This window comes from Leopardus geoffroyi, chromosome C1 (genome assembly GCF_018350155.1).
Source record: "Leopardus geoffroyi isolate Oge1 chromosome C1, O.geoffroyi_Oge1_pat1.0, whole genome shotgun sequence".
In the NCBI taxonomy this organism is placed as follows: domain Eukaryota; kingdom Metazoa; phylum Chordata; class Mammalia; order Carnivora; family Felidae; genus Leopardus; species Leopardus geoffroyi.
This window is the reverse complement of record NC_059328.1, coordinates 76,172,587-76,199,411: the sequence shown is the minus strand read 5'-3', so window position 1 is coordinate 76,199,411 and position 26,825 is coordinate 76,172,587. Positions and strand designations below refer to the sequence as shown.

The window sequence follows — 26,825 nt, the reverse complement described above, 5'->3', positions numbered from 1 at the left end:
TAGTCTGGTTCTTTGAAGACCAACTTCACAAAGATCAAAACTTCTGAATCAGAGAAAGTCAACTACGATAAGGTAAACATGTAGGTTTGATTTACAACTCTGAGGCTGTGTTCCAAGGGAAAAGATTCTTATAAACAAAAGGGCAGGGGGTTTTTTCATTAAGAAAAATGCTTTTGAAATTATACTGCAGAGCAGTGTGATTGCTTTAGAAAATCTGTTCTGTAAATACTTCCCTATAACTAAAAGATGTAGCATTTGGAGGAAGGGAGGTGTCCGGAGGAATTTTCTACCCCAAGGAAAGACTTTCTTTGGGAGAATATATTTCCACTCATCTAGATCTCACAAAAGGGAAGATAATCTGATCTACTACCCAACACTAGTCTTTATACTCTTGCCTTTTTTTTCCTCTCTCTTCAATTTTTCCTTTTCTATTTTTCCTTCAGCTATAACTTTTTGCAAAGTTAATGTGCATCATTTTTATTGTGTTCAGACTTTGGAGAGGAGCCACTCCCTAAATACTTCTTACCTGTTTTAACACGAAGCACTCAAATACAAGTGCCCAGGTGTTTAAAATCAGTGAATTTCAGAAGGCAGCTGGCTCTGCCATCCAGAATCCAGGTGTCTAAACACCATGTGATCAGCCTGAATTTCTGGCAGTACCTAGAACTTCCCAACCAGGTATATCCTGACATGAGGCAGAACGTAGAAAATGTCTACAAGCCTTCAAAGCTAAGGTAGAAATGTCCAAGCCCCTATTTTTTGTTACCAGGGAGAAAGGGCAGTGGGTAAATCAGTTAGGGATGTGTTTATGCAGCAAATAAGAACAACAGGGGGGAAAACCACCTAAAACACTGAAGAAGGGAAGATTCAGTAGCCTCTCAAACAGTGAAGTCAGGGCATAAATAGGGCCTTTCTTTACAATTCAACATCCTTAGCAAGTGTCTTTCCTGCTCTGATCACAAGGTGGCTATTCACTTCTAGTTCAGGTGAATCTGTCCCTTTAAAAAAGTTCTTCCCTGGGGTGCCTGGGTGGCTCAGTCAGTTAAGCCTCTGACTTGGCTCAGGATCTGATCTCACGGGGTTCCTGGGCGTTCCTGGGTTTGAGCCCCACATCCGGCTCTGTGCTGGCAGCTCAGAGCCTGGAATCTGCTTCAGATTCTGTGTCTCTGTCTCTCTCAGCCCCTCCCCCACTCTCTCTCTCTCTCTCTCTCTCTCTCAAAAATAAATAAACATTAAAAAAAAAATTTCTTCCCTTAGGGCACCTGACTGGATCATGTGACTCTTGATCTTGGCGTTGTAAAGTTGAGCCCATGTGGGGGAGATTACTTAAAAGTAAAGATTACTTAAACATAAAATCTTTAAAAGAAAGAAAGAAAGAAAAAGAAAGAAAGAAAGAAAGAAAGAAAGAAAGGAAAAGAAAAGAAAAGAAAAGAAAAGAAAAGAAAAGAAAAGAAAAGAAAAGAAAAGAAAAGAAAAAGGAATTAAAAAGTTCTTCCCAAAAGCTTACCCAGTAATTTCTGCTTATTGGCTAGAACTGGCCCACATAACCAAACATTCCAGCAAGGGAGTCTGGGTAAATAAATATATTCATTTTCTGGCTTGTATAGCAGAGGGCAACAGGAAAAAGGCTTTCAGTAAGCCAACCACCAGTGTCTGCCACAGAAGGAATAGTAGAGGAAAGGAAGTGCCCTAAAGTTACCCACTGAGATGGGAAGTTCTTAGAGTTACTCCCACAGGTGAATGTCCCTTTCTAGACAAGACTGTGTAAATAGCTCTTGGTTACTGCCCAATGTTCTATCTGAACAACTTGTGTATGATCAGGCAGAGAAAAGATGCCTTCTGAGAAAGTCTTTGGGGAGAAAAGTACTATCTGAACTGGAGATGGTCCAACTGGAAAAAGTTTTGCATGCCTCTGCTTGGCTAACTGCTACCTGATTCTTCGTTCCAGTAAGTATAGCAATTCCTCCAGAAGCCCACCTTGATTTCTTATACTGAATGACATGCTTTCGCTATGCCCCCAAGTAACCTTGAAGTCATCTCTCATAACATCTCTCTCTCTCTCTCTCTCTCTCTCTCGCTCTCATTTGTAAGGCTGGTTTAATGTCTTCTTTTCCCACTAGACGTGGAAGTTCTAAGAGGATAGAATCCATATCTGTCATTTTCACTGATACTCCCCAAGCACTTAGCACAACATCTGGCATATGATAGATGCTCAGTAAATTTTTATTAAATGGAATTAAACTGATCTGGCTCTCCTACTGTGTTGTGCTCCTTTGTAAGTTGTCGCATTTATAATGACATCGTTATTTGTGTGATTATCTTTTTAAGTAAACTCTATCTCTAACTCATAACTGAGGGCTCGAACTCATAACCCTGAGATCAATGCTCTACCAACTGAGCCAGCCAACCCCCCCCCCCATGTGATTATTTGTTTAAAATCTGTTTCCCCACTAACCCATTAGCCCTTTGAGAACAAGGAGAAAGTCAATTTGATTCACTGATGTATCTCCAGCCTCTTTCATATTGCCTGGTATATAGGTAGGGTTATATATATGTTCCATGAATACCTGTTGAATAAATGAATGAATGAATGAATGAATGATTACTTTAGTAAAGATGTGCACCCTCTCTGACCCTCAGTTTCCTAATCTGTAATAACGACTTGTAAGTTATCATGATTAAGTACCTGGCATGTGTAGAACTCAAAAATATTAATTCCTTTCCTCCCCATTGTGACCACAGACTGAATCTCCAGGGTTTGCCATAAGGATGAAAGAAAAGAGAACAGGGAATTCAAGGAATTTATCTGGGATTTGGAACAAGGAACTTTAATCTGTGACAGGAGGAAGGGGGTGTGACAGTCTGCTAGGGCTGTCTACCATGGACTGGGTTGGCTTAAAGACAGAAATTTATTCCCTTACAGTTCTAGAGGCTAGAAGTCTAAGATCAAGGTGTCAGCAGCACTGATTTCGTTTGAGGCTTCTCTCCTTGGCTTGTAGATGGCTAAAAGTCTTCTCTCTGTGTCTTCACATGGTCTTCTCTCTGTGCACGTCTGTGTCCTAACCCCCCCTTCTTATAAGGACACCAGTCACATGGGATTAAGGTCCATCCCTGTGACCTCATTTAACCCAAATTACCACTTCAAAGACCCTACCTACACATAACAGTCCCATTCAGAGGTACTAGGGTTGGGGCTTCAACATATGAATTTGGGGAGGACACAATTCAGCCCATAACAGGGAGCACTGGAAAATCTGTTGCTACTTCTCTCTCATTTCTAAAAATAGCTCACACACAATCCTCCAGTGGTGGTAAATAAGCTTTAAAATGCAGGCAACCTTCACCTTAATATGAATCGCTTCATTAAGTGGAATGCTCTCCAACTAACAATGTGCAATCAGTGACACAGGTGGGAGACGAGGTGCAAGAATGAGAAATAAGGAAATTGGCACACAGGTTGCTACTGGGAAGGGCAGAGGTAGGTAGCCCAAGGGATAATAATAAATAGAACTTATTAGACATTTACTATGTGTCATGCTAAGAATGAATGAAATTAGTCCTCCTATTTATTCCTAACATTAACTCAATGCAGCAGATATATTACCATCATCCTCATTTTACAGTGGAGGAAGCTGAAACACAGAGTGATCGGGTCAGAGCAGAGATCTAAATCAAAGTTTGTCTGAGGCCAGAGCCCACGGTGCTGCTGTCTGGGGACAGTTTTCAACATGAGGACATAGACAGCACAAGAACAGGAGTGTCAAAAAGAGGTATGAGGGCCGGAAAAAACAAACTTCTGCTCTACGATTTTCCAAAAATAAAAATTATAATTGTGTGCATTAATTTCGACATGCATGCTGGAGGCTGCCGTGCAAGGAATAGAGCTGCCAAATGCCCTGGGATTTACCACCCCACCCCAACACACTAGCCCCGCTGTGTGGGTGCAACTCTTATCTACGCAGGAAGGGCTGGACTCAGCCCTGGGTGTTCCCCATTCTGGACAGCCTGTGGAAACAGATCCTGTCCTTAAACTCCGCCATGACTCAGGGCTTTCTCTAGGGCATGGTTCTCCACCCCGCCAGACCTAATACTCCTTTCTTACAACAGATATTTTGTAACACTTCCTTTGCCATCACGGAATTAAATCCTTAGATAATAGAACCTACCCACACAAAATTTCAGGGAAAAAAAACTAACACTACCTAGGGTGACCAACAGTCCTGGTGTACCTGGGACTGGAGAACTTTCAGGGACAGTGGATTTTCAGCACTAATTAATTCTTTATTATAATATATGGAAGAAATAAAGTAATTTAAAATGACATGTATTAGAAGCCTTTGCTTGGGGCACATTACATTAGAATACCCACTGAAGTAGTCAGTTGACTTATCATGAATAAGTTAAGAAATAAGAATGCATTTTATGCCTCTCTGCTAACAAAAAAGTTGGATTTTAAGTCATAGAAAAGTTTAATTTTAATTTAATTGCAAGAAGCATCAGATCTCCTGTGTTACATATTTGCACATGACAGTTACAAATGCAGGCTGATAGGGGCGCCTGGGTGGCGCAGTCGGTTAAGCGTCCGACTTCAGCCAGGTCACGATCTCGCGGTCCGTGAGTTCGAGCCCCGCGTCAGGCTCTGGGCTGATGGCTCAGAGCCTGGAGCCTGTTTCCGATTCTGTGTCTCCCTCTCTCTCTGCCCCTCCCCTGTTCATGCTCTCTCTCTGTCCCAAAAATAAATAAATGTTGAAAAACAAACAAAAAAAAAATTAAAAAAAAAAATAATAAAAAAAACAAATGCAGGCTGATACAGTTGTGTCATTCTGGTGACTCAAATGCCATGACCAGCACTGCAGCAGGTAGTGTGATTTTCTGCAATGGTGAACATTTCTTGATAAAGTTCCAAATAAAATAAGTATGATCTTCCCTTCATTTAGTTGGTGACTGAATTCCTAAACACTTGTCTGACACCAATCAGTTCTCCAAATGACACCTGGTTATCCTGCAATTCTGACACTGACTGAAGTTAGCACAGACCTCACAGGTTAAGGGCTCAGTCCCACAACACCCATCCCACCCCACCCCACCCTGCCATCCTGAGATGCCAGTCACAAGCTGTAGGTCCCCAGGTTACCTGTACTTCTGTCTGAGTTGACAGCAAATCAGAGGTGCACCAGGAACCCCTCCTTGGATTAGATCATTTTCCAGAACAGCTCACAGAACTCAGAGAAACACTTACTTATGTTTACTAGTTTATTATATAATTAAGGACATGATAAAGCATATCAATGAATAGCCAGTTGAAGAGATACACAGGGTAATGTATGTGGGAAGGGGTGTGGAGTTTCAGTGTCTTCTCATGGCACACCACTCTACATGGTGCCTCCATGGGTTCACCTGGAGGCTCCCCAAACCTTGTACTTCTGGAATTTTTATGGAGGCATCATCACATAGGCATGATCAATCATTAACTCAATCTCTAGGCCCTCTTCCTTTACCAGAAGACAAGGAATGTAGCTGAAAGTTCCAAGCTCCTAGTCATGTGTGATCAGCCCCCATCCTAAAGCTATCCAGGAACCCACCAAGAGTCACCTCATTAGAACAAAAGACACTCCTATCACCTAAGAAATCCCACGGAATTTGGGAGTTCTGTGTGAGAAACCAAGGTCAAAGACCAAATATTAGAACAAAAGATGTTCCTAGTGCTTTTCCCAGTTAAGAGATTGCCTTGATCTGTTGGTATATTTGAGAATCAGGTGTAAAGAGGGACAATTCTTTGTTGTGTGAGACGTCTTACTTATTGAAACGGGTGTCTTCCTCCCCGGTCACCGCCTACTAAATGCTAGCTAAATTCAAGAGCCCACTCTTGAATTTTCAAATAGCCCCAATTGAGATCCACTTCTCTAGGGTGCCATCATGGAGGTGAGGAAACCCCTGGTGCCAACAGAACTAAGGATTCACCTAGACTGGAGATAACAGCTACCTTGTGGGGTATTGTGATGAATTCAAATGAGATACTATGGAAATGCATAGCACAGTGCCTGGGCCATAGTAACCACTCAATGAATGGTAATCATCCCAGCTTTACTCTATTTCTTAAACATCCCAAACTTACTCCAGTCTGAGAGCCTTAGAATTTCTACTCCCTCTACTTGAAATATTCTTTCCCAGTCCGGCTCCTAATCATTTACATCTTAGCTCAGAAGGTCCTTTATCAGAGAACTTTTCATAGCCATCTATCTAAAGTAACAAACTTAAAAAATAAATAAATAAATAAATAAATAAATAAATAAATAAAGTAACAAACTTTATCCCTTCATATACCCGATCACATTACCTTGTTTATTTCATTCACAGCAATGGTCACAATCTGAAATTACCAGGTTCACTTGTCTACTTGTTTATTGTCTCTTTCTTCCCAGGCACCTTGTCTGTCTCACTCACTGGTCGTCACCAGCCTCTAGAGGAGAACCAGGCACTGAGTAAGGTCCTCAGTAAACACTGACTCAATGAGTGACTAGTGTGATTGTTAAACCAACGCATATGTGGCTTCAGCTTAAAACTGATCTAGTTTATATGGACCTTAGAACTAGAAGGTCAACCATGAGATATTCCAGTCCAGCCTCTGGCATCTCCCCTTGCTACAGCTAAGGTAGGGAAAGGAGAACCTTTCATAGCATGGACAAGTTAAGACCAGCTCAGTCGGTTAAGCGTCTGACTTCAGCTTAGGTCATGATCTCACGGTTCATGAGTTCAAGCCCTGCATTAGGCTCTGTGCTTGTAGCACAGAGCTCGTTTCAGATCTTCTGTCACCCTCTCTCTTTGCCCCTCCCCTGTGCAAGTACATGCTCTTTCAAAAATAAATAAACATTAAAAAAAAGATGTGGGGGTAAATAACTCCTCACATACTTAGCCTCAAATACCAGGAAGCTATGTCTTTTCATTCCCCAGAGGGACCTGAACAATTAATTTTTGAAGCAGTGAAACAGGAGGAAAGCTGGAGCCAAAGGCCAAGAAGTTGGTTACCTAGTCCGTGGCCGTCCAAAGAAGTGTTATTAAAAAGGTTAACAAGATGGGGCGCCTGGGTGGCGCAGTCGGTTAAGCGTCCGACTTCAGCCAGGTCACGATCTCGCGGTCCGTGAGTTCGAGCCCCGCGTCGGGCTCTGGGCTGATGGCTCAGAGCCTGGAGCCTGTTTCCGATTCTGTGTCTCCCTCTCTCTCTGCCCCTCCCCCGTTCATGCTCTGTCTCTCTCTGTCCCAAAAATAAATAAACGTTGAAAAAAATAAATAAATAAATAAATAAATAAATAAAATAAAAAGGTTAACAAGGAAAATGCAGAGGCCAAAAATGCCCATCTGGAGGACCAGCCAAGTACCCATGCCTGCCTTGAAGCTAGAAGCTATGGAGGCTGTGTTTGTCTACCACGGGCATTGAGAAGCCCCTAGAGAATTCAAGTTTATAAATAAATAGACACTGGGCACTTTGTACATGCAAATCAAAGAATGGAAATTAAATGACCATTTCCAGGGGTGCCTGGTTGGCTTAGTCAGATAAGCGTCCGACTTTGGCTCATGTCATGGTCTCTTGGTTCATGAGTTCAAGCCCCGCATCGGGCTCTGTGCTGACAGCTCAGAGCCTGGAGCCTGCTTGGGATTCTGTGTCTCCCTCTCTCTCTGCCCCGCCCCCACTTGCACTGTGTGTGCCTCTCTCAAGAATAAATAAACATTAAAAAAATTTTGAGAAATGCCCATTTCCAGCTGCTCTTGTTCCTGAACTTTTCTCCGAGGAGATTGGAGGGTCCTGTTTTCTCATGATGATTGGATCTCTGGATCTTTGTAGACTCTGGGCGACCAAAGGCCTAATTCTTGAGAGAAAAGCCCAAAGAGGCTGCAGGGTGTCTTAATCCAACTTTGTTTTTATCTTTCCCCCATAAGAATTTAGATGCAGGGAATATCATTGTGGGAACAGACACTGGAAACAGCAAGAGGTTTGGAGTCAGGTGGACACAGGCTTGAAATCCACCCACCAATGATTATTAACTAAGACCTTAGATGATTTACATAACTTGCCTGTGCTTCAGTTTCCTGTTTTTAAAATAAAGTCAATAATACTTTTGCTACAGGGTTCCTATACGGACAAAGTAAAATTGCAATATGCACAAAATGTTTGGTATACCTTTGGGGGGCTGCATGCCGAGTATTTATTTCCTCACCACTAAGGGGGAGGGGGACAATGACCTCAAACTGGAGGAGCATGATGAGGATTTGTGTAGAAAATAGAAAAGCAGAGACAAGAAGGAGGAGGCAAAAGTGACTAATGCAGGAAGAGGTCACAGCTGAGTTATCATGTAGGCTAAAATTACTTTAGTTCATAATCAGTAAATAGGAGGCCCCAGTACACTTCAGTGATTCTGCTTAGGTTTTAGCTTCAGAAAACCTGGCTTCTTGTCCCAGCTCTGCTGCTTGCCAGGGAGCTGGGGCAAGCCATGTCACTTCTCAGGCTCCTTACAGGTAAAATGGGGTTATTAATACCTGGCTTATTGTGAAAATATACTGAGACACAGGATGGAAGGCACCTGACTCCCAGCAAGACTCATACTCTTAGTGGCTCTCCTTAACCAGTGAAGAGCTGCTGAGCCAGCACCTGACGATACAAGAACAATGAACGTGAGCTTCACTTACTTACTAGCATTTCAGCGGGCATAGTCTAGATTATGCTGTGGTTACAAGTAACCCTAAAATTTCAGTGACCTAATATGAAGATTTCTTTTTTTTTTCCTTTAGTTTTTAAGTAGGCTCCCACCATGGGGCTTGAACTCATGACCCTGAGATCAAGAGTCACATGCTCTACAGACTGAGCCAGCAGGCACCCTGAAGATGTGTTTCTGATTCACCCTGCTTTCTAGCATGGTCAGCCGGGGGCTCTATGCCACACCACTGTCATCCTCACTCCAGGCCCCAGGTTGACAGAGCAGCCACTAGCAGGAACAGTGCTGGTTGCCGTGACAAGGAAAAGATAAGACGGTGAAGCATCCTGACTTTCAAAGCTTCCACTCACATTTCACTGGCCAAAGCAAGGCACATACCTTCGAGTGGGTGAGGAAGTACAACCCACCATATGTCAGGAAGGAAAGAGAATGAGAATATTTGTGAGCAGCCTTAATGACTACTGTAGTTAGGGAGCAGAGACTTCAGAGCAATTTAATTATCTCTTTTCCCAGAGAAAGACTTGCCATGGATTAGCTTGTTGAGAACTGGCACGTTACCAAGGATATGTTTCTCTTTTCTTGATGAAAATAAATTATTAGCAAATAATCTTGCTGAGCTGTTGCACTTTTTGCAATATTTTTGTGTTGCTATGCCCACCGCTGGGTTTCAGTACACTAAATTAATTTCTGTAGGCTTCTTTATTGTAGTCGAGAAGATCTTCCTTTCTCCCATGTCATAAATGTGGACCTCCTTTATATGCTGCCTAATCACATTTTGAAACCCCAATTTCTGACGGCATCAGACGCATTGAACATTCTATCAAAAACCATGGATTTGAAATGGCCTGTGTTTGTATGTGTGTTTCCCACTAGAAGTTGGTTCTCTCGACCCAGAAATGCGGGAAAATAATGCTTCCTTCTCACTTCATAATATGCACGTGTTTTCCAGATCCTTCTTTTGTAGGAAGCCTTCCTAAAACTCAGGAGGTGTATTGGTTATCTACTGCTGCATAACAAATTAGCCCAATACTTAGTGGGGTAAAAGAACAATAAACATTCGTATTTCCCACAATTTCTGTGGGTCATAAATTCCAGCAGAGCTGGAAGTTTTGAGTCAAAGCCTGCTGTGAAGTTGCAGTTAAGATACCAGCCAGGGCTGCAGTCACCTGAAGACTTCTCAGAGGCTAAAGGTCTGCTTCCGAGACACAGCCAAAGACCCACTTCCAAGTGACCTTCCAAGAATCACTCACATGGCTGAGAAGTTAAGTGTTCGCTGTTGACAGGAGGTCTCATTCCTCCCTACACGCGGCCTCTCCACAGAACTGTTTGGGGTCCTTTCCCCTGTGCAAGTGAGCCGAGAGACGCAAAGACAGAGGCTGCAATGTTTTTTATGACTGAAACTCAAAGTCACACACTGTCACTTCCACAGCATTCTAGCACACGTTCAGCATAGGATAACACAGGAGGGCATTATACATGGTGTGAATACCAGGAGGCAAGGATTATTGGAGGCTGGCTTTCACAGGAAGTAATGCAAGAATTCTTTCAACTGACTCGAAGTCCACTCCAAATATAAAAAATAAAAACTACAAGATAAATTCTGTGAAGGCAAAGACTTTTTTCTTCTGTTTGTTGTGCTTACCTTTAGACATGACCTAACATAATCGATTCTCAATAAATATTGGTGTAATGAATAGATAAGACGAAAAATCAGGAAAACTTTTTTTGAAAAGCTCTCAATAAAACATTATAAGTACTATATATTTTTAAGTTCCAAGTAGATACCAAATAAACATTGAGAATATAAGACAAAGTCCACTCCAAGTTGGTCCAAACTCATCAACTTTTAGTAGTAGCAGGATTTCATCAGGAAGGCAATGTAGCACAGTTTGTAGATTCTGGGTTAAAATCAGGAGAACTAAGCGATGCCTGGGTGGCTCCATCGGTCAAGCCTCCGACTTCAGCTCAGGTCATGATCTCACGATTTGTGGGTTTGAGCCCCACGTTGGGCTCTGTGTTGACAGCTCAGAGCCTGGAGCCTGCTTCAGATTCTGTGTCTCCCTCTCTCTCTGCCCCTCCCCTGCTCATGCTCTGTCTCTCAAAAATAAATAAATGTCAAAAATAAAAATTTAAATAAATCAGGAGAACTCAGATGAGAACAAGCCATTTAACGTCTCTGGGACTCAATCCCCCTACTTACAACAGTAGAGGTTTGGACTACATGATATCAAAGGTACTTCCAGCAAGAACATTCTAACATTATTTGAATGTCACCATACATTTGAAACTAAGCTTATGAGAAAATATTTCTGATCAACTTTATTGATTAGACAGTTCTTCCATATGTGCTAGGTTTGAGGTTAATATGTGTACATAGGTCTGGGTTTGTTTAAGGTTTGCAGGGTGGATTATTAAGTCTATTTGAATAAAAATTCTAGAATTTCTTTCTGGGAAAGAATTTACTTTAATGGAAGTGAGAGTTTCGTTCAAAAACAATTTCTTAAAAATTAGATGTATGGGGCATGGGGGTGGCTCAGTCGGTTAAGTGTCCAACTCTTGCTTTCAGCTCAGGTCATGAGCTCACAGCTTGTGGGTTTGAGCCCAGCATCGGGCTCTGTGCTGATAGAGCAGAGCCTGCTTGGGATTCTTTCTGTCTCCCTCTCTCTCTGTTCCTCCCCCACTTGTGCTCTCTCTCTCTCTCAAAATAAAAAAAAAAATAGACTTAAAAAAATTGGGACAGGTGATTTTAGAAACAGCCCCATGTCTACCTATCGAATTATCTAATTTCATAGCACCCATTTGCTCATGTCTGCTACCCAAGAGGTGGGCTGAAAATAAAAAGGGTGCATTAAAATTTGGGGCACCTGGGTGGCTCAGTCAGTTAGGTGCCCGACTCTTGATTTCAGCTCTGGTTAAGATCTCGTAGTTCATGAGTCCACACTGACAGTGCAGAGTCTGATTGGGATTCTCTCTCTCTCTCTCTCTCCCTCTCTTTCTCTCTCAAAGTAAATAAATAAACGTGAAACAATTTAAAAACAACAACAACAAAACAATGGATGCTTTAAACGCTGCAGCAGTTTCTTCACACGTCACCTAGAGCTGAACACAGTACTTCCAAGCGTGCTCTGACCAGAAAGGAAGAGAATGCAAACATTCCCTTATCTGGGGCTTCAGAATGTTGGAATTTTATTTAGGGGGTGTGCATTTCATGAACTCTTGATTCACAGTGAGTTGGCAATAATGAAAACTTCACCTGGACTTTTATTAAAGCACATCTTCACCTGGACTTTGTATTAAACATTCTCTTGTTGGAACCACCCCGTTGTTCTTAGTCTAGGTGTCCTCGGATCCTGCTCTATGCCACATATGCATCAGTGGTGTTTTGGTTAACATCCCCAAATTCCTCCTTCCCCTCCCTTCCATTCCATCTCCTGCTGGATCAACCGTAAGACACAGGAGCCCACTGGCCTAGTTCACACAAATCAGCCTCCACGGAGAGCCGGGTGGACGGTGGAGACTGGATCTGGAGGAACAAGGGCAAGATATTCAGCACAGGTGGTCTTTTCTGGGTCATTAATGAAAATGTGGGACATCCATCCAGGACCATGAATGGAAGTCTTCTGCATAGCCGCTAGAAATTTTTCATTTGATAGTCATCTATTACACACAGACTCTCTGGTATAATAGAACAAGGAATATTCTTTTTTGTATATGTTAAAATTTTTATTTTAAGTAGACTCCACACCCAACGTGGGGCTTGAACTCACGACCCAGAGATCAAGAGTCACATGCTCCACCCACTGTGCCAGCCAGGCGCCCCTGACAAGGAGCATTCTTAACATACTAATACCTCCTTCTAGTACTGTTCTTTTTTTTTCTTTAGTTTTATTAAGATATAATTCACATCATACAATTCACCCATTTAGTGTATAAATCGATGGATTTTGGTATATTCACAGAGTTACGCAACCATCACAACAATCGATTTTAGAACATTTTCACCTCCTCAAAAGAAACTCCATATCCATTCTCGTTCACCCTTCATTCCTCCTCAAACACCCCGAGCCCCTGGCAACCACTAATCTACTTTCTGTCTCTACAGATTTTGCCTATTCTGGAGATTCCACATAAATAGAATTATACAAAATATGGTCTTTTTTGTTTGGCTTCCTTCACTAAGCATAATGTTCTCAAGGCTCATGCACATTACAGTGTATACCAGTGCCTCATTTATTTTTATTTTAATATTTATTTATTTTTGAGAGAGAGAGAGTGCAAGTGAGCAGGGGCAGAGAGAGAGGGGGGGGAGAAGGGGACGGAGGATCCAAAGCGGGCTCTGCTCTGACAGCAGAGAGCCCGCTTCAGGGCTCAAACTCACGAACTGTGAGATCATGACCTGAGCTGAAGTTGGACACTTAACCGACTGAGCCACCCAGGCGCCCCCATTTCATTTTATTGCCAAGTGATACTTCACTGTATAGATAGACCGCATTTTCTTTACCCACTCACCAGGTGATGGACATTTGGGTTGTTTGGGGCTTTTTGGCTGTGCTGTATAATACGGCTATGAATGTCCATGTGCACACAATTTTCATTTTTCTCGGGTATATGCTCAGAAGAAGAATTGCTCTACTCACACAGGCCATATGGTAACTCTATGTTTAACCTTGTCAGGAACTGCCAGACTGTTTTCCAAGGGGGCCACACCATTTTACATTTCTACAAGCAGTGGGCGGTGTTTCCATTTCTCCACTCCCTTGCCAACACTTGGTACTTGTCATTTTCGTGACAGCCATAGGGTAAGTGAAGTAGTGTCTCCTTGTACTTGTGGTTTGCATTTCTCTGATTGGTAAAGATGCCAAGCATTTCCATGTGCTCATGTGCCACGGGCATGTCCTCTTTAAAGAAATGTCCATTCAGGTCTGCTGCCCGTTTTGGAAAATTAAGTTGTGTGATTTTTATTATTGAATTGTAGGGGTTCTTTATATATTTTAGATATGTCTCTTATTATATATACAGTTTGTAAAACTTATCTCCCATGGTGTGTGGGGGGTGTCATTTTACTTTGTCGATGATGTCCTTTGAAGCACAAAGCTTTTGGGGCGCCTGGGTGGCTCAGTCGGTTAGGCGTCCAACTTCAGCCCAGGTCACGATCTCGCGGTCCGTGAGTTCGAGCCCCGCGTCGGGCTCTGGGCTGATGGCTCAGAGCCTGGAGCCTGCTTCTGATTCTATGTCTCCCTCTCTCTCTGCCCCTCCCCCGTTCATGCTCTGTCTCAAAAATAAATAAACGTTAAAAAAAAAAAAAAAGATTTATGAAGCACAAAGCTTTTAATTTTGGTGACATCCAATTTATCTGTTTTTTCTTTTGTTGCGTGTGCTTTTGGAGTTATAGTCTAGTGCTGTTTTGAGAGCTACTTTTTCTTAGCTTTCTGTTCAGGTTTAGAAAAATAGTTCTGATTTCCCTTTCCTGCTCCAAATGACTTAGAATAGAAGCTAATATTTACTAAGCACTTACTATGTGCCAGGTTTTTAGCTAGGAGTTGAGACAGCTTGGGTAAACCAGCCCAGGGCCCCAAGGTTAGGGGGATTAATCCAATCCGATTCTGGAGCCCATACTTCACTGTCCTACTGAACGTGTATCTTCCTCATCTTGACATTTGTTTCATTTTTGCAGGAGGAAAACAGTGTATCTGCTGTTAGTGTTGGACAAGTTACTCTGTCCATGTTCTTTGTTTCCTTCCCTTCCCTGAGGTGAGTCCTCCACCCCACCCTTTCTAGAACTGCCAGAATCTACACAGTCTCCAACACACACACACACTTGTCCAAAAGGGCAAAACAACAGCCTCGTTCATGACACAGAATAAATACCAAGTCCCTGATGCCACAACTGAAGCTGCCCTATCCCAGAGGTGCTGAGTCTTTGGTCACGACAGTCTAGGGACTGACAGGCAGGAGCAGCTCTGACACCCCTCGAAAGGGAATTCCGAGCTGGGGTTGCCCTGGAACTCACACCGAAAGCCCCAAATTTAAAACACTTTGCCTGTCAATTCAGTCAAGTCGAATCATGTGGGGCGATAAATGACAGAAGCTGGTCAGAGGAGTTTCTCAGTTCTTCCTTTGACTTGGACAATATTGACGTTTAAATTTCAACTTTAGTTTCTCTAAGTACACGAGGTCAGAATTATGTAACAGGAGCCCACAAGCTTCTTCCCCCCACCCTCTGCCCCCTTTCCCACTGTGTCCAGCTGCCTAACGCAGCCATTTGGAATTCCTTCAGAATGTCTCTCAGACTCAGCTTCCCTCTCTAGTTCATCCTTCTTGCCGCCGCACCTGCTCAGGTCCTTCTCGTCTCTTGGGTGAACCAACTGGACTTATTTCATAGTCTCCTCTTCAATCCAATTGAGTTGAAACAAATGATCCCATCATGGTTATCTTCCTCAATCAATTATGAGATCTTTAAGGTCAGAGACCAAAAAGAATTAATTTCCCCAGAACTCAGCTTGGATTCTGCCATCTCTAGGCATTTAATTAGCATTTGTGGAAGGATTGCTCAGTGCCAGAATGTGCCCACCACCTGCAATAACAATTAAATGTCACGTGAACCGGGTGTTCCAGGAACCCCTATCCTGTCCTGCTGTCGTGTGCATGGACTTGGCTAGCATTCGAAGGGGGAGGTCAAGACAAAGTAGGTATCTTGTCTCACACAACTCGGGAGGGGGGAGGTCATCTGCTGGCCTGTAAATTCCTCTTTATCTTAGTGATGGGAAAGAGTCTGGCCTGTGTCCCTCCTAGACCCATGTCTACCCAGGCCCACCAAGTGACCAGGAAGTTTGTTGTGTTTCCTAGATACAACCACACCTAATTTCCTGAGCCTAAACACCCCTGAACACCGACGAAGGAGTAACCCCAAAAGTTAGGTAAGCATTGCAAAATCATTGCTAGTAGCACAGATAGTGATATCCCGTCTTAGTAACCTGCTCCCTGTGACCTTGTGGGGAAAGGTGGAGGTGAGCAGACAGGACAAGGGATCACATCGAGCTTTCAGGAGCTACACCGAATGGATGTTCCAGTTGCTCTCTACTTCTCTCTTCCCAGGCCTCTGTCACCCTCCTCACATCCTGTCTCTGAGTTTCCTAGGTAGCATCCCCATCCCTTAGCCACAGAAAGCTGCCCCATTCCTCACAAGAGGAAGCCGTCCTAAGTTGTCGCTGTCTCTTCTTAAGTGCAAAAATTAATGCCTTGGACTTCAGCTGGATGTTAATGGAAGATTTCCTCTGCCCAGCCTGCTGCTTGCTCTCAAGTAGGAGGAACATGGGCTGGTCCTGTAGTGGAACACAGTGTGCACGTTCAGTGCCTTTCCCTCTCAGGCCGTGAGGGCGGCCAGCAGAGGCCAGTTTCCTCCTGAATTACCTAAGGACAGATGTCCACTCCCCCACCCCCACCCCGCGGTCAGTATTACTCATCTGCCAAAGAGAATGCAGGCCAGTAACACAGAGGCAAAGTACTTTTCAGACATTAGCGTGTTTTTCACCTAGCCCTATGATGAAAACTTTGGCATTATTGTGGTAAAGTCGTTTTTGTTTCCTTCCTGGATCCATGTCATTACAAAGGTCCCTGTGAGTTGAGAATGTTTGTTTACTTCCTATGATAGAATTTGTTGATCCCCACATCTCTCCCCAGATGGAGCGGGGGTGGGGAGGATCTTTGCTTATCCTACCACAGCAGTAAAGAAAAAAACTTAGAAGTTTGCCTGTAGAAAGAATTAGCAAGATAATTGCAAAGGGGATGTTTATGGATTCAGGGCCTTGATCTATAAAGTATCCTTAAGAAACTGGCATCTTTAATTTCAAAGGAAATGGTGAGATTCCTAACCCACATGTGTCCTTTTGCCCAGGGGCCAGACTCTCAACTTGTCCTCCTTGGCTTCCTGCTCACTATCTGTAAGATGAAAGGAACTGATCTAAGATTTCTAGCAGATTCTTAGAATTCAATGTAATTCAATTAACATCTACTGAGTATCTGCTATGTGCGGTTTTGGGTGGTGAAAATGCAACTTTGTATCATTCAGGTAGAAATTCCCAGGGATCCTATAACCTGCTTTGAGAAATTGTTCTAGAACAAAAAGGTCGACACAAACAGTATTATTTCTTTTGCCTCGTCAACCTAACAGCAAAGGAAGAAAACATTTTCCCAAAATGATTTACCCTAAAAACCCTGAGATCTACTGGGGATTCTTGAGATAGGTCACTGGGGTTTATGGAAAAGCATTCCAAATTCCTTCTGCTTTTTCCTTCAGGAGTGACTTCACTTAACCTTGACAGTGACAAAGAAACTTCTTCAAGGAAAAATAACTTTGAAAGGAAAAAAAAAAAAAGGATTTGAATAATCATTCAGATCTTAACCATTCTTCCAACAGGAAATATGAGCATATTAACGGTACCAGAAAAATGTGTCAAAAGAGGCTCAACTGGAAAAAGGTAACTTTTTCTTAAACTCTTTCCAGTGATGGAAATTATTCATGGGAATCCAACAGGGAGAAATCTCTGAGGGTAAAACACTGCTATTTTACTGGTGGGTCTTTAGAAATACCCTAACTTTCCATCCATCCCCATTCTAAGAAATCAACTTCCATTGGAAAATTCCAGGCTCAGGCAAAAAGTCTACTTAATTTACATTATAATGTAAAACACTGTTTGCCAGACAACTTCCATCACTCATCAGGGTAGCACTGTTTCTCTCTCTCTTTTTTTTTTTTTTTTTTAATTTTTTTTTTTTTTTTAATTTTTTTTTCAACGTTTATTTATTTTTGGGACAGAGAGAGACAGAGCATGAACGGGGGAGGGGCAGAGAGAGAGGGAGACACAGAATCGGAAACAGGCTCCAGGCTCTGAGCCATCAGCCCAGAGCCCGACGCGGGGCTCGAACTCACGGACCGCGAGATCGTGACCTGGCTGAAGTCGGACGCTTAACCGACTGAGCCACCCAGGCGCCCCTCTCTCTTTTTTGTAATGATACGTTACCGAATGATTCTAAACTCGCAGACGTAAGACTATACTTTCACGCATCATTTTTATAGTTCGTTTACTAGAGAAGTTTCTATGAACATGTAGAGCACTGGAAACCATGAGGGAGACAGGCAGTGTTGTCTCCTGGAGTGAAACTGGCCCTAAGTTTGCTTCTGCAAAGGCCATTTGTCACTGATGATGTATCTTTCTTCTCTTTCTTTGTGACCGGGAGAGGGAGGGTGGATTTGTGAGAAAGAGCCCCCTGAATGGCTTTCTAATCAATTAATTAATCAAGGAATTCTCAGATGCATTTGCCTTCCTACCTTGATTCTAATGTCAGATTCTAAAGGAAATTTGCACCAGCACACATACAAACAGAGGCTTTAGAAGTAAGAGTCACTCTGGATGATATTCCCTTCCCACTTACCAAAAAAGGTAAGTTTTTTGTTTTTGGTTTTTGTTTTATTTATTTATTTATTTACTTACTTATTTACTTTTGGTTTTTGCTTTGGTTTTACATCTCAGGACACGGTGTCACCTGCTATTTGCTGATCAAAACGTAAATCCAGTTGACATCCTTAATGTCTCTTTCCTACCTCCTCTATATCTCATCCATGCACTTGTCCCGCTGGTTCTGCCACCAGCTCACCATCTAAGCCTTCCGCTGCTCTCGCTCTCCCCTGCTCCCATCCGGGTCCGAGCCGCTGACATCTCACATAAGGAGTGCCACTCTGGTTTCCTAAACTCTCTTCTCCTCCTACTCTTGCTCCCCTAAAATTCATTTTTCCCATACTTTTCAGGTTGATCTTCAAGAGCTTCAATCTGACCGTGTTCCTCTTTGTCCCCTTGACATCTTCCAATGTCTTCCACTACCCTGAAATAAAAGGAAACCTTCTGGCCTTGAAGGCTCGGTGTGATTTGGCCCACTTCTTTGAACTTGCTGCTTAGTCCTCATCTCCTACTCACCACTCCTAGCCTCTCTCTACAAAACGGTATTTCTCGAACCCAAACATCAACCTTCTTCTCACCTCGGCATCTATGCAATTGCTGTTTTCTCTCTCTGGAGTTCTCTTTAGATTCTTCTCACTGGCCTTTCTTCCCCACAAGTGCTCCACGAACAAGCACCACAGGGATCACACGGCACCTTGTAAGAAATGCAGAAGCTGGCACACAACCCCTCACCTACTAAATCATAATCAGCCCTTATACAAGATCACCACGTGATTCATATGCAAATTGTAGGTTGAGAAGGTCTAGCTTAGGTCTCAGTGCAATTGTCACCTCCTCTGAAAGGCTTAACTGACCCTCAATCCAAATTAGCTTCCCAAATCACTCTCTATTACACCATGTATTTGATTTTTTTTCCGATGGCCGTTAACTTTAGATGAAAGTACCTTATTTGTTAACTAATAGATTTATTTTTTTCCCCACTAGAGTGTAAGCTCTATGAAAGCAGGAGGCATGTTTACATTGCCCACTACTGTTTTACCACCTAGCCTATGTCATCAATACATATTTGACAGATAAATGAATATTCACATATGACTTTAATCTTAATGATCAAAGAGACGGTGAAATAGAATAAGTTTTTGACCTGTATTTATCTGGCTTTATCTGACCTAATAACCAACCAGAAAAAAATATGAATCAAATCAATTGTTTTGGCATAAATCACTTGCTGTACTCCAGTGGAATTTAAGGAAGGAAGGAAGGAAGGAAGGAAGGAAAGAAGGAAGGAAGTGGGGAGGGAGTGGGTAGAGAAAGATGGTTGGCCTTGGAAGATGTCAGGGTAATAAATGAAGTGACATTGCAAAGGATTCACAGGATAGGACTACAGAGATAAGTAAGAGATTATGGGAGGCTCCCCAACATGGTGTAAATTATGCTATTATTGGTATTTCTCACCTGGAGCTTGTAAAACATTGAAGACTGAAGCTTTATATTTTGTATTGTATTCCCAGGAACATGTCACTAACTAGTAGCCCTTAAGAAGGAGAAAGTATGGGGGCGCCTGGGTGGCTTGGTCAGTTGGGCGTCAGACTTCGGCTCAGGTCATGATCTCACGGTCCGTGAGTTCGAGCCCCGCGTCGGGCTCTGTGCTGACAGCTCAGAGCCTGGAGCCTGTTTTGGATTCTGTGTCTCCCTCTCTCTCTGCCCCTCCCCTGTTCATGCTCTGTCTCTCTCTGTCTCAAAAATAAATAAACGTTAAAAAAAAATTTTTTTTTTTTTAAAAAGAAGGAGAAAGTATGTTAGCAATGTGTGTGGGGTGAAAACCCTCAGTACTGTGTTTCTCCTTTATTCTCACAGAACTACCACACTCATAACACGTCTTACACCAGATGTGCAAAAAAATTTTTCCCCACATCAAGCAATTCTGTGACACCAGCTTGGCGTCCTGCAAATGAACTCGATTCTGACATCTACCTGGAGATGGGATCAGATCAGGTTAAGGGCTCAGTCCCAAGAGACCGTCTCCCATTTCAGATGCCAATTTTAAGTAGTAGGGCTCCAGGTAACCCACAACTTCTGTTCAACTTGGCTAAAATCAGAGGTTCTCAGGGCGCCTGGCTGGCTTAGTCAGTGAAGCATGTGACTCTTGATCTCAGGTTGTGAGTTCAAGCCCCACACTGGATGTAGAGATTACTTAAAAAAAAAAAAAAAAAAAAAAAAAAGTCTTTTTTAAAAAAAATCAGAGGTTCCCATGACTTCCTCTCCTGTGGATTTGATTATTTGCTAGAACAGCTTATAGAACTCAAGGAAATACAGAGAGTTACCAGTTTATGAATACATGATAAAGGATACCCATGAACAGCCAGATGAAGGTCTACATAGGATAAGGTTGGGAGGGTTCCAAAGGCTTCATCCTCCCGATATGCAGAGGTGTTCACCAACTTGGAAACTTTCCAAACCCCATACTGTTGAGATTTTATGGACACTTCCTCATGATCAATTGTTAACTCCATTTCTATTGAGATCAAATTGGATAATTAAACATCAGGAGTTTGTGCTTTGCAAACAGGAGGGAATCAATACCTATGTGCTGAATGAATTAAGAAAAGAACGGTTCCTTGTCCTGATCTTTCGGGATGGGTAACTCCATAAACAAATATTAACCCTCTCCTCATCAAAGGTAGAGATTGTATGGTGAGAACAACAGCACAGTTTGAAGGGTGTGTGTTACAGCTCCTCGAGCAGACCGTCCTTCCCCATGATGTACACAGAGCAAGGAGCGAGGCCTGCTTTAAGAGCGTAAGAGATGAGGGGCCTGGCTGGCTCAGTCGGCAGAGCCTATGCCTCTTGGTCTCAGGGTTGTAAGTCTGAGTCCCATGTTGAGTGTAGGGATCGCTTAAAAATAAAGTCTTTAAAAAACAAAAAGAATGCAAGAGCCGTATACTCACACCACACCTGTTTTAACACTCTATTGCCGAGATTTTTAATAATTTTATCTTTGTATTGGATTTTTACACTACATTGATGGGAGCATGTGTGCAAGTAAAGACAGGTATAATATGAGTATCTACTCTTCCTTGTTGTTCCATTTGCATGTGACATTCTTGATGTCCCATGAGCGCAGAATTACCATGGATCCCCATGATGTCGGGGAGTTCAGTGTTACTCAAGGCAGACACAAGGTAAGTGAGTTCCATCTATAACAGAGGGCGGCAGGCACACAGAGCCCTGAGAGGACTTCCTTTCTGCTTGACCCAGAACTTGATTTGAATGCAGAAAGAAAGTAATGGTGCGCTAAATATAAATAATGTTGGGGCGCCTGGGTGGCTCAGTTGGTGAAGCATCTGACTTCAGTTCAGGTCACACGATCTCACAGTTCGTGAGTTCCAGCCCCGCGTGGGGCTCTGTGCTGACAGCTCGGAGCCTGGAGCCTGCTTTGGATTCTGTGTCTCCCTCTCTCTGCCCCTCCCCAGCTTGTGCTCTATTTCTGTCTCTCTCAAAAATAAATAAACATTAAAAAAAGTTTTTAATATAAATAATGTTAGTTATTTAACAAATGATGAAAGAATCCCATCATATCCTTATTCATGTACTTCCCTGAATTAGCCAACCATGTTTGCAAAATATGATAACATACAAAGAAAGGGAAAGATGGAAACTCAAAGTTCCTCCTCTTTTCAAGTTTTTACTTATTCCTCAGTAAACCAGAGGTAGAGTGTTGGTAGAATGTTATCATGTGGTGAAATAAAAACAGTTGAATTGGTTTTGTCTGGCACTTCCACTGTCCTGGTAGGAACCAAATCCACATGCATGTGTGAGAAACAAAATATAGATTGTGTAACTTTACTATTCTGCACATAAGTTTAATAGTACTCTTATACTGGCATTTAAAACACACGTTGAGGGGCGCCTGGGTGGCTCAGTCGGTTGAGCGTCCAACTTCGGCTCAGGTCATGATCTCACGGTCCGTGAGTTCGAGCCCCGCGTCGGGCTCTGTGCTGACAGCTCAGAGCCTGGAGCCTGTTTCAGATTCTGTGTCTCCCTCTCTCTGACCCTCCCCCGTTCATGCTCTGTCTCTCTCCGTCTCAAAAATAAATAAACGTTAAAAAAAAAAAAAATTAAAAAAAAAAAACACACGTTGAAGGAGTGGGGGGGGTAGGCAAAATGGGTGAAGGGGAGTGGGAGACATAGGTTGCCAGTTATGGAATGGATAAGTCACAGCACAGGGAAGAGAGTCGGTGGTAGTGTAACAGCATTGCAAGGTGACAGATGGTAGCTACACTCGTGGTGAGCACAGCATAATGTATGGAGGAGCTGAATCACTGTATTTTACACCTGAAACTAAGGTAACGTGTGTCGACTACACTTCAATTTTAAAAAGTGGAAAAAAAGGACATTACATAATATAAAGATGAATGCTAAATGTTATACTAATCTAAAATTTTAATTTTTACTTAGAATGACATTAAGTCGCAAATGAAAAATACCGTCACAAATCAACAGAATGAGGCAGAAAAGAGCAAACTTTCTACTTTATTTATTTGTTTATTAAATATTTATTTTTGAGAGAGAGAGAGCACAAGAGCAGGGTAGGGGCAGATTGAGAAGGAGACAAGAGGATCCAAAGTGGGCTCTGTGGGGCTTGAACTCACAAACTGTGAGATCATAATCTGAGCTGAAGTCTACGGCTTAACTGACTGAGACACCCAGGTGCCCCTATCTAGCTAGCTAGCTATGTTTTAAGTAGGCTTTACTCCTAGCACAGAGCCCAACCCAGGGCTTGAAGTCACAACCTTGAAATCAAGACATTGAGATCAAGACCTGAGCTGACATCAAGAGTTAGATGCTTAACCAACTGAGCCAGGTGCCCCGAAAACTTTCTTTCTTTCTTTTTTTAAAAATTTAACATTTATTTTTGAGAGACAGAGACAGAGTGTGAGCAGGGGAGGGGTAGAGAGAGGGGAAGACACAGAATCCAAAGCAGGCTCCAGGCTCTGAGCTGTCAGCACAGAGCCCCATGTGGGGCTTGAATTCACTAATGGTGAGATCATGACCTGAGCTGAAGTCAGATGCTTAATCGACTGAGCCACCCAGACACCCCGTCAAAAACTTTCTATTTTAAAAATGACTGCTTTTAGAGTGCCTGGGTGGTTCGGTTGGTTGAGCAAGTGGCTCTTGATTTTGGCCCAGGCCACAAGCTCGCAGTGGTGAGATTGGCCTCACGTCCGGCTCCACACCGAGCTGAGCGCAGAGCCTGTTTGAGATCCTCTCTCTATTTTTGCCCCCTCCCCTGCTCACTCACCATCTCTCTCTCTAAACTAAAATAAGCATGAAAATGACTGCTTTTACAATACCCTCAAACTTGCTTCTAGCTAACAATCTGCAAGCTATCTCTCAAGGGGCTTTTCTTAAAGGAGACAAACCTTCCTCTCCACCCCCTAAAAGCACCACAAAACATTTCAAATGTACCGACTTGAGTACTTTCTCCATCTGGTGCCATTTCCCTTTGATATGAACATACACTCATTCACTAGACATTCTCAAAGCTTGAGAGGAGAGTGTGTTCTGTTCCCTCTGGGCTAAAGCAAGGCTCTTCCAGACCAGAATGACCTGGCAACCACCGGTTAGACACGCGGATTTAAAGTTTAACTTTACACCAACAGTGCAGTGCAGTCCAGGGCAAGGTCCACAGAGATAGATCCTGACACCCTTACCTTTTAGTGTCTTCATGCCTCTGGGTCATTGAGACCTTTAGGTTTTGGCCTCCACAGGAAGACTTCAAAGAGATAATGCTGCCTCTGGCCTGTAGACCCCATGGCCTGTAGCCAGTTGGAAAACTGAAACTATTTACCCAACAGAGCTTCTCAAGCCCAAAGCCCTGGGAAGGGAAATACAAGAGGCAGAGGGTGCATTTCTGAATGCCCCTAGGAAGGTTGCACCATAGCGGGTAGAAAGCCTGGCCTGCCAAGTCAGAAGCTCTCTTCTTATCAGCCATGTGACCTCAGGCAAGCAACTCTCCATTGTCTAGGCCTCTCTCTCCTCATCTATAAAGTGGGAGCAATGAGGGGCACCTGGGTGGCTCAGTTGGTTGAGCGTCCCACTTCGGCTCAGGTCATGATCTCACGGTTTGTGGTTTGAGCCCCATGTTGGGCTCGGTGCTGACAGCTCAGAGCCTGGAGCCTGCTTCAGATTCTCTGTCTCTCTCTCTCTGCCCCTCCCCAACTCATACTCTCTCTCTCTCTCAAAAATAAATAAACACTAAAAAAAAATTATAAAGTGGGAGCAATGATACTTTCACTGTCTGCTTCAGGAGGTTGTTGTGAAAAGTCAAATGGGAAAGTTCATTTTCCATTTATGGGAAAGTTCATTTTCAAATTAATGTTTTCAAATTAATATTTATTAAGCATTCACCATTGGTCAGGTTCTATTCTGGGTGATAGAGATATATCCGTGAACAAAACCAGGCAAATACCGTGTAGAGTTTGTCATTTGTTTGTCATTGTTCAGGGATAACAACTATGAAAAAAGTACAAGTAGGTGCATCTGGATGGCTCAGTCGGTTAAGCGTCCGACTTTGGCTCAGGTCATGATCTCAAGGCTAGTGAGTTCAAGCCCTGAGTCGGGCTCTGTGCCGACAGCTTGGAGCCTGGAGCCTGCTTCAGATTCTGTGTCTCCCTCTCTCTGCTCCTCCCTTGCTTGCACTCTGTCTCTCTCTCAAGAAAAAGGAAAAAGAAAAAAGAAAAGAAGAAAGAAAAAAGTATGAGTGGAGTAGCAACTTAAAGTAGGATCACGTGGCAGATCGTTACAGGCATGGCACCTGACAAGTCATACTGTTGAGTGTCCACATCCCCTTGTGATGGACTCTGCTATTCCTGACTTGTTCATCAGGAACCCAGGCCCTTAGGAGCCCTGAAGCCTCCATTCTTGACTTTTTGAAGCATTCATGCTGGACTAGACTGTAAAAGAATGAGATCTCTCTGAAAAGATAGACTCTCTAACAGCAGCACTGAGGTCCAGGCAGGTGGGTAAGGCAACCCCACACCCTTTGGTCTCAGTCAGATGACTGAAGCTCTTGGATGACACCAGTGACCCCAGCTGACCCATGGAATTGTGAAAAATAATCAATCTGTGTGTTGTTTTTTCTAAACATTTATTTATTTATTTATTTATTTATTTATTTATTTATTTATCTATCTATCTATCTATTTAGAGATAGAGAACATATGAGTGAGGGAAGAGTGGAGAGAAAGAATCCCAAGCAGGCTCTGCACTGCCAGCACAGAGCCCGTCGTGGGGCTCCATCCCACGAACCGTGAGATCGGGACCCCAGCTGAAATCAAGAGTTGGACACTTAACCAACTGAGCCACCCAGGTGCCCCTAAATCTGTTTTTTTAAGAGCAGGCCACAGAAGGCCTCTCTGATAAGGTGATGTGTAAACAGGAATGGAAGAAGGAAGTGGTTATGGATTGAAATGTTTGTGTCTTCCCAAAATTCATGTGGGGAAGCCCTCTCCCCCACTGTGGCTATGTTTGAAGATGGGACTTCTAAGGAAGTAGCTAAAGTTAAATGAGGTTGTGAGCATGTGCCGAGGAAAGGCCAGGTAAGGACATAGCAAGCCAGGAAGACAGTTCTCACTAGAAACCATATCGGCTGCAACCTTGATCTTGCACTTAAATCCTCCAGAACTGTGAGAAAATCCATTTCTGTTGTTGAAGCCACCCAGTCTGTGGTATTTTGTTATGGCAGCCCAAGCTGATAAGACAGAGCCATGTAGGTATGTTGGGGAGAGCACTGCAGCAAAAGGAGGGGCTGGTGCAAAGGTCCTGGAGTGCAGGCAAGCTGAATGCGGTAATGCTGGAGCACAGTAAAGAGGGCCAGATGAAGGATAAAGGGTCAGAGAGGGGAAGACGCATGCAAATCAGAGGGCTATTGAAAGACTTTGACTATTACTTGACGTTTAAAGGAAAGTCTGCAGTTTGGAGGGACGGAGTGATATGTTTTCAGAGGACATGCATTTCTGTCATATTTGACTTTTATGTAACAATGAACATGTGCTAACTTTTGTAATCAGAAAAAAAGACTTCAGGACATTTAGAAGACTACATAAGAAAGAGCTAACAAGTACAAGCTGCGTCCTTTAATGCCAACATGTGGGTACAGGGGAAAGCAGGGAGGGGCAGCAAAGAAATGAAAGGGTGGGGGAGACTGCAGCTGATGAGAAGGCCTTGGCTTCTTTGAGGACTTGTCCTGTTCTTTGGGAGCTGCACCTCTGTGGGACGGTGCAGGGCAAACATGGGGGCAGACGGTGGGGCAAGAACAGAGAATAAAGTGTGGGCTGAATTCTTTTTTTAAATTTATTAGTTTTTTAAATGCTTATTTATTTTTGAGAGAGATCGAGCGTGAGAGGGAGAGGGGCACAGAGGGAGACAGAGGATCTGAAGTGGCCTCTGTGCCAACAGCAGAGAGCCTAACATGACACTCAGACTCAAACTGTGAGCCCATGGCCTGAGCGAAAGTCAGACACTAAACTGACTGAGCCACCCAGGCGGCCTTTTTTTTTTTTTTTTTTTTTTTTATGTTTATTTTTGAAAGAGAGAGAGAGAGGAGGGGCAGAGAGAAGCAGGGGACAAAGGATCCAAAGTGGGCTCTGTGCTGACAGTA

General features: G+C 43.2%; 1 long non-coding RNA gene and 1 pseudogene across 1 annotated transcript; both read left to right on the top strand.

Annotated features, from left to right (window-relative positions):
* The first annotated feature begins 1,704 nt into the window (after positions 1 to 1,704).
* On the top strand, positions 1,705 to 15,636 carry LOC123598208. The gene is made up of 3 exons (XR_006712446.1): positions 1,705 to 1,947; positions 14,383 to 14,459; positions 15,555 to 15,636. It is a non-coding gene; the product is annotated as an uncharacterized LOC123598208 (long non-coding RNA).
* Positions 15,637 to 17,753: 2,117 nt separating this feature from the next.
* On the top strand, positions 17,754 to 17,984 carry LOC123600078 (annotated as a pseudogene).
* Positions 17,985 to 26,825: the final 8,841 nt, after the last annotated feature.